Source organism: Grus americana, unplaced genomic scaffold, assembly GCF_028858705.1.
Source record: "Grus americana isolate bGruAme1 unplaced genomic scaffold, bGruAme1.mat scaffold_66, whole genome shotgun sequence".
Taxonomy (NCBI): Eukaryota; Metazoa; Chordata; class Aves; order Gruiformes; family Gruidae; genus Grus; species Grus americana.
In genome coordinates this window covers 327,064-333,063 of record NW_026561882.1, presented here as the reverse complement: position 1 = coordinate 333,063, position 6,000 = coordinate 327,064, and positions in this window count along the sequence as shown.

Here is a 6,000-nt window from a genome sequence, read left to right as displayed (position 1 = left end):
GCTGCCCCTCTAGTTACGCAAGCCAAAGTCGTGTTTTTCTGCAGCTGCTGGTTTCTTGATTCTGCAGTTTGTTTTTCAAATGGTACCTAATTGCAAAACGATCGTTGACCTTCTTTTATTGTATGAGTATCGTCCCAGTCCTGAGCAGCGTAAGTTAAAAAGCTGTACTTCAAGCGGCATGGGCCCAGAGTCCCCTGCAGAATACAAGACTTACGTCCTAATGTTTGCAATGGAAGATGTGTTTCCTTAACCTTAATTATTTTGGAGTGTTACCGAGCAGTGCTGTTAATGGCAATGTGACTCTATTTTTTTTCCTGGTTTTACCCTGCCTTTTTCCTCTAGTGCTTTTTTTTTGTGTCTAATTGTTACGGAGCAGTGACTTTTGCCAGAAAGTAAGTGAAAGCCAAGCATTTCTCAGTGAAAAAATGGTAGAAATCCTGTCTCTTGTCATCGCAGAAAGCGACTGTATTCCAGGTACAGGATACTTCGCCGACACTGTGTTCCAGATAAACAGAAATGCTGACTTTAAGAAACTTGTGTCGTTCCAGATTCGTGGGTACGCCGTACGACTCGTGGGACACATTCTCAGGCAGAAGAGCAACAGGTGACGTGTGCCGATAAAGCCAAGGAAATTCTCACACAGCCAGTGATTGTGGATTACTATGAGCTCAAAGTAAGTCTAATTTCAATTTTGTTAATACTGAAACAGGACGTTGCCTTGCTACGTGTGAATTAAGTCAGTTAACCAATGCCAATTAAAACAATTTATGGGAAGGATATAAAGCTTGTGAAAGAATTCAACCTGTAATGGACTCTGACTGCTGTGTTGCCGCAGCTGGTGTAGGCTGCTGTTCTTGATTTTGGTTCTCTTCCTCATCTTTAATTTAAAAGGGCTTGTTGAATTTGAAAATAGCCCACTAACAGCCTGCTAGTACTGTTGGTTCCTAATGTCTTAACAGTTGTTACGATGGATTTGGGGGCTGGGTTTTGGGTTTTGCATGTTTTCAGTTATTAGGAACCTGAAAAGAACCTTTATTTCTAGCAGTGATGACTCGAAACCTGAAGTTAGGTTGACATAAAGCTCATCAAGGATAAAATACTAATACCTACTTTTCTGAAATTCTTTCAAAACCCAGTGTGAGAATTTTACATTCCTACAGTTCCAGTGTTATAAGGGTTTTCCAGTCCCTCGTAGAAGCCGCTATCCTAGGCTACAGTTGGGGAAAGGGTTAAAAATGGCCTAGCTGCAGGGGGTAAAGGAGATTCCTTTGCGTGGATTGCAGAGGGTAGAACAAGGGCCTCATCTTCAGGGGATATTGCAGTGAGGAAGTTAGGAAAATTGCTAGGTTGGAGTCCTGGAGGTTGGCCAAAGCAGAGGAGGCCTGCTCTTTACCTGCCCTGCCGAGAGAGGGAGTAGTACACGGCTGTTTCCCCTGTGTGGGGAGAATGGGACCAGATAGGAATCCCATGCGGTGCAGGGGCTTGCCAACACAATTTCTGTCACATTTTTAAGCTGTGACCTAATTTGTGGAGGTGAAACCAACTTTTTAAAGCTGGCTTCCTAAGGAAGCAGATTTCGGGGGCGGGGGGCGGGGGGGGGGTGGGGTTGTTGTTGTTCATGTCTGCTTCTGTGTGTAGAGAAGCCACACAGGTTTTTCAGAGAGTCAGGGTGCTAACAGTGTGTGCTCCAAAGTTACTGCCCACTGTGGAAATGGTACAGTAGAGCCCTTAGATATGTTTCAGCTCTGAGAGCTACAGTCATGAAACGCATCTTTTGGAAAATTTGTTTCATCAACATGGATGCCATTGGAACTAGCTGCTCGTACCAGAGAGCCTCTGTAGGATTCACCTGCAGTGAATAAGCTAGGTGAACCTCCAAAATGTAGCTGCTTGCTTTTGTTTGGGGGTTTTTGTTCGTTTATTTGCTTGGTAATAGGCCTAGAGCTTTATGAACGTGTAGAAACGCATGCAGTCATCTATGTGGCAGCAATTAGAAATCGTTTCACACGGGATGGTGACCATACACCTCTGTCGCATCCTGCCTTTTCTGTTTGCAGCAGCTGAAAGCACGCTGCGTGGGTTTTGTGCGTTTTATCTGCGGGTTGTGTAGAATGAAGTTGAGGAGAATACTCAGCTTTTGTGCTAGTTGATCTGAGGGAGGCAGAGTTTGACGACAGGCAGTTGTGAGGCAGTAATACTTTCCTTTGGTATGGCTGCTCTCTTAAGCTACATCTTCACAGCCTCACACAACACACAGGCACTGAATAGCCCCAGCAGTGGAAGAAGGTGCTGCCGCTAGTTTGTCACTGTCGTTTTCCCAGAGATGATTGCATTCGCATCTTTGGTAACAGAAAGGACTGTGTGCGAGATTGGTAATTTGCTACAGGCAGAGTCACTCTGCTAGTTTATCCACTCGTCAGTTTAAAGGCAGGAGCCAACTGAGGTAACTTTGCTCCCTGAGCTGCTTCAGACGTTTGAGCAGTGTGTTCTGCCAGCAGAGCTGTAGGCACACTACACGTTCAGCTAATGGGTAAAGGTGAGCACCCAAGGCTGCTTCTGTTTCCAGCTGGCACAGCTGGATCCAGAAGATTTGTAGCCTGGCTTCCAAAGATCCATTTTACAGTGCCCTGCATTGCAGCAACAGTTTCTCTAATAAAATGGAACAGTGGCTTTGCTGTGGCAGCAACTCTACCACAAAGTGGATTGTGTCATTCCCTGCTGTTCTGGAAGCAGTTGATTCACGATTAGGATTGTTGATGTGATAGATTGATGACTAATAAAATACTGGCTGAAATTTAAGCTTTCCTTTTCTCTGAAGTATGAAAAAGTAACTCCTTTTCTTCAGTTAAATCTTGTGAGATGTTTCGTCTGTTCTCTGAAGTGTCACTCATGTTTCATAAAATAAGAAAGTAGGATGTCGTTTGTGTTGTATTGTTATTGTTTAGCTTCTGAAAACATGAAGAGCCTATTCAAAGGATCTTGCACTATTCCAAACTTGTAGTTTCCTTTTTTTTTTCTTCAGCAACTGTTGCGTTATGTCACGGCAGTAACTAAAAAGTTCAGTATATTTTGCATGGAAAAACTGTACGCTGTTCTGAGTCAGTCCATATACCAACATCGGGAAGATTATGACAAAACTGAATTAGTGCAGGTAATTTTTTTTTTTTCTTACAGCACTTTCTATCACTGTTATGCATGTGTGTCTTAGGCATGTGTACGTGTGCACTCTGGACATCACGCTTCCTTAGCATTACTCTTTACTGCTTAGTTGCCTGTGTTACGAGGCTTTTTCATTTCAGTCTGGAAGAGGTTTATCCATATTGCAAACCCATTGTTGTATTTGGCATAATCGTTGGCAGTTTCAGCAGGAAATGGCTTGAACTGGAAGACAATGGGTCCACCCACACAGCCCTCTCAAAGCAGTTAACCTCAGTCTGTCAATAGTCCTTCTCCAGACCCTTTTTAGGGCTGGGGGGGCTACGTAAGGAGGGTGCTTTCCCCAGTCTGTTGCTTCCTCTTTCTCCCCTTACAGGCAGTCAGACACGGTAACACTTCATAGAGTAGTCCTTCCCTTCCTGAAAAGAAATTAGGTATGAAACCTAACAAGAGTTTGAGACTTTTCTCTGGTCTCACCATAATCTCTTTTTAACAAGCATGGCTCGAGCATCTTTAATTTGACACATGGGGAGATTTCTGCCTCTGACGGTTTCATGTTAATGAGTCAAATTCTCTGTTCTTTTCCGCTAAGAGAGGATTTCTGAGTTGTCAGAAGTCTTCCGGAGATGCCCGTGGTCCCAGTCAGGCATTCCCAGCATTGAGTCGATTGAGATAGGTTGGATAGTCAGTTGTCAGATTCAAGATCCTTGAATCCCTTTGTCTTTGAGATGCTTGTGACTGAGAATAGAGAAAATTCTTTATGCCTCTCAGCCTGCCTTAAAAAAGAGGAAGCCTCTTCTCTTCAGCTCGGGTCATCTGGATCTCTTCTTCCACATCAGAGAAGGAGTTAGAACCGATGTTCTGTTCTGATTGTGCAACAGGGAGGATTATTTGGATTCAGGGAGGCCGTTCCTGAAAAATGGGCCCATCTCTCATCTAGTATAATGACGTTGTTTAGCATGAGAAGGCATTTATTAATGTTATCTTGGGGCTTGTGAGGTTTTGTGGCTTGAAGCATTGAAAGTTGAGACTTGATTTCTTTGTTTGCTACTTCTACCTTTAGCTTTAACAAAAAAAAATTCTCCTCTTCAGAGTGACACTGCAGGTCAGTCAGGAGCAAGCTCTACTGTATGAAGAGATAAGACTTTAACAAGTAAATATTCCGAGTGCAGAAAAGAATGTTTCCAGCTTTTAGTTGTGCCTTTTCAGGAACTGTCTCCTCTTTCTAACTGTTGGAACCGCTGTCGATACGGTTCCATAGTCTCTTGATACAGAACCACGCAGTCTCTGTAGTCTATTTGGGACACATAAGCATGTGTTGGAAGCCAGTGGGTATAGAAAGATGTTACGGTGGTGCTAGCGCATGTATTTGCTAAATCTTACTACCAGTGGTATGTGTGTACAGATCCTTTGTTATTTTTTATGAAGAAATAAACAGGGTTCTTAAGCTTTTGTTCATGCTGACTGCTAGTTTGTCTTTTTTTCTTATTAGGAAATGAAGAAAGAAATTGCAGCCTTCAGTTATGCTCGGTGTTGATTTCCACATACTTCTCGTCTAATGTTTTCTTTTCACTGCATGTTGTTATCTGCGCATAATTAATTCAATAAAGATTACTTCTACAGATGTTAAACAAATATATCTTTGACTTTGTTAAGAAAGCTCTAATAAAGTCCTTTAACTGCTTTTATTTGATATTTTCGTCCTATATATATTTTATGTGACATACTGCTGTGATTGCCTTTGGAACGCTGCAGACCCGAACATCTCCCAGATAACTGCAGTAGCTCTCTTTAACAGAAAAGGATAAACTTTTTCTCATCGTTTTCCAACTTGTGGGAATACGTTGTTCTGAACTAGTCTGTGGTGCTGTAGAGTCCATCGCATCTTACATGAAGGTTTTAAACCAAGTCTCATTTTGGTACCTGAAAAGCAAATCCTTTAGAAACCTCTCAATGCAGTTGAGAGGTGGACTTTTTTAATTGTGTGATAGCACCTCAAGGGGCTTTCACAGAATTAACAACCTAAAGAAAGTATGTAGGAGAAACACTCCACAAACTTAAGAACTTTTGCTATGGCATATTTTTGCCTGTCCAAAAAACCTAACTTGAAACAAAGCAAAATTTACTGCTGTTAACTTTCTAAGGTAAAGTTTAGTCTTGCTCGTAATAATGACAATCTTCTTGATACTGGAGAATAGCATTTGAATGTCAATTGTTAGTTGCAGGTTAGGTGGCTTGTAGCTGAATTAACTTGTAAATAGTTTTCTAGTTACCTGGAGAAAATTTTATCTGTTTAGTACATAAAAGTGAATACATTGTTGGTGATAAAAATATTTAAGTCCAAGCAAAGCAATACCCCATTGTGAAGATGTATGCCTGTAATGAAGGCCTACTTGTATTATAGGTGATAAGAAACTCTTCATTATTACTTTAGGTAGAAGGCTAACGATTCTTAGAATGAGCACCTGCTACACATCATGAGAAAAAGGAGGAGCTACAAGACACTTCAAGGTCCTTACGTACATACGTTGCAGAAAGGGAGGACATTAATTGCCTCCAGCAACATCCTTATCTTGGTGAGGCGTACAGCAAACAATTACCAACACCGAAATATTGAGAGACTAGGGGAAAGGTAATTTGGGCCAGGGTCCCCACGACCACCGACTCATAAGCCCCCTACCCAAATTATCCCACCTACTCAAAAGATAGAGGCGGAGAAAGGAACTGAGCATGCGTTCTAGTTTGCATACCTGGCGAAGAAATATGAACCAATTATTGTAACGGGGAGCGTACCACTTTGTAATCTTTGTAACATTTGCGTATAAATATGACAAGAGAACCAGC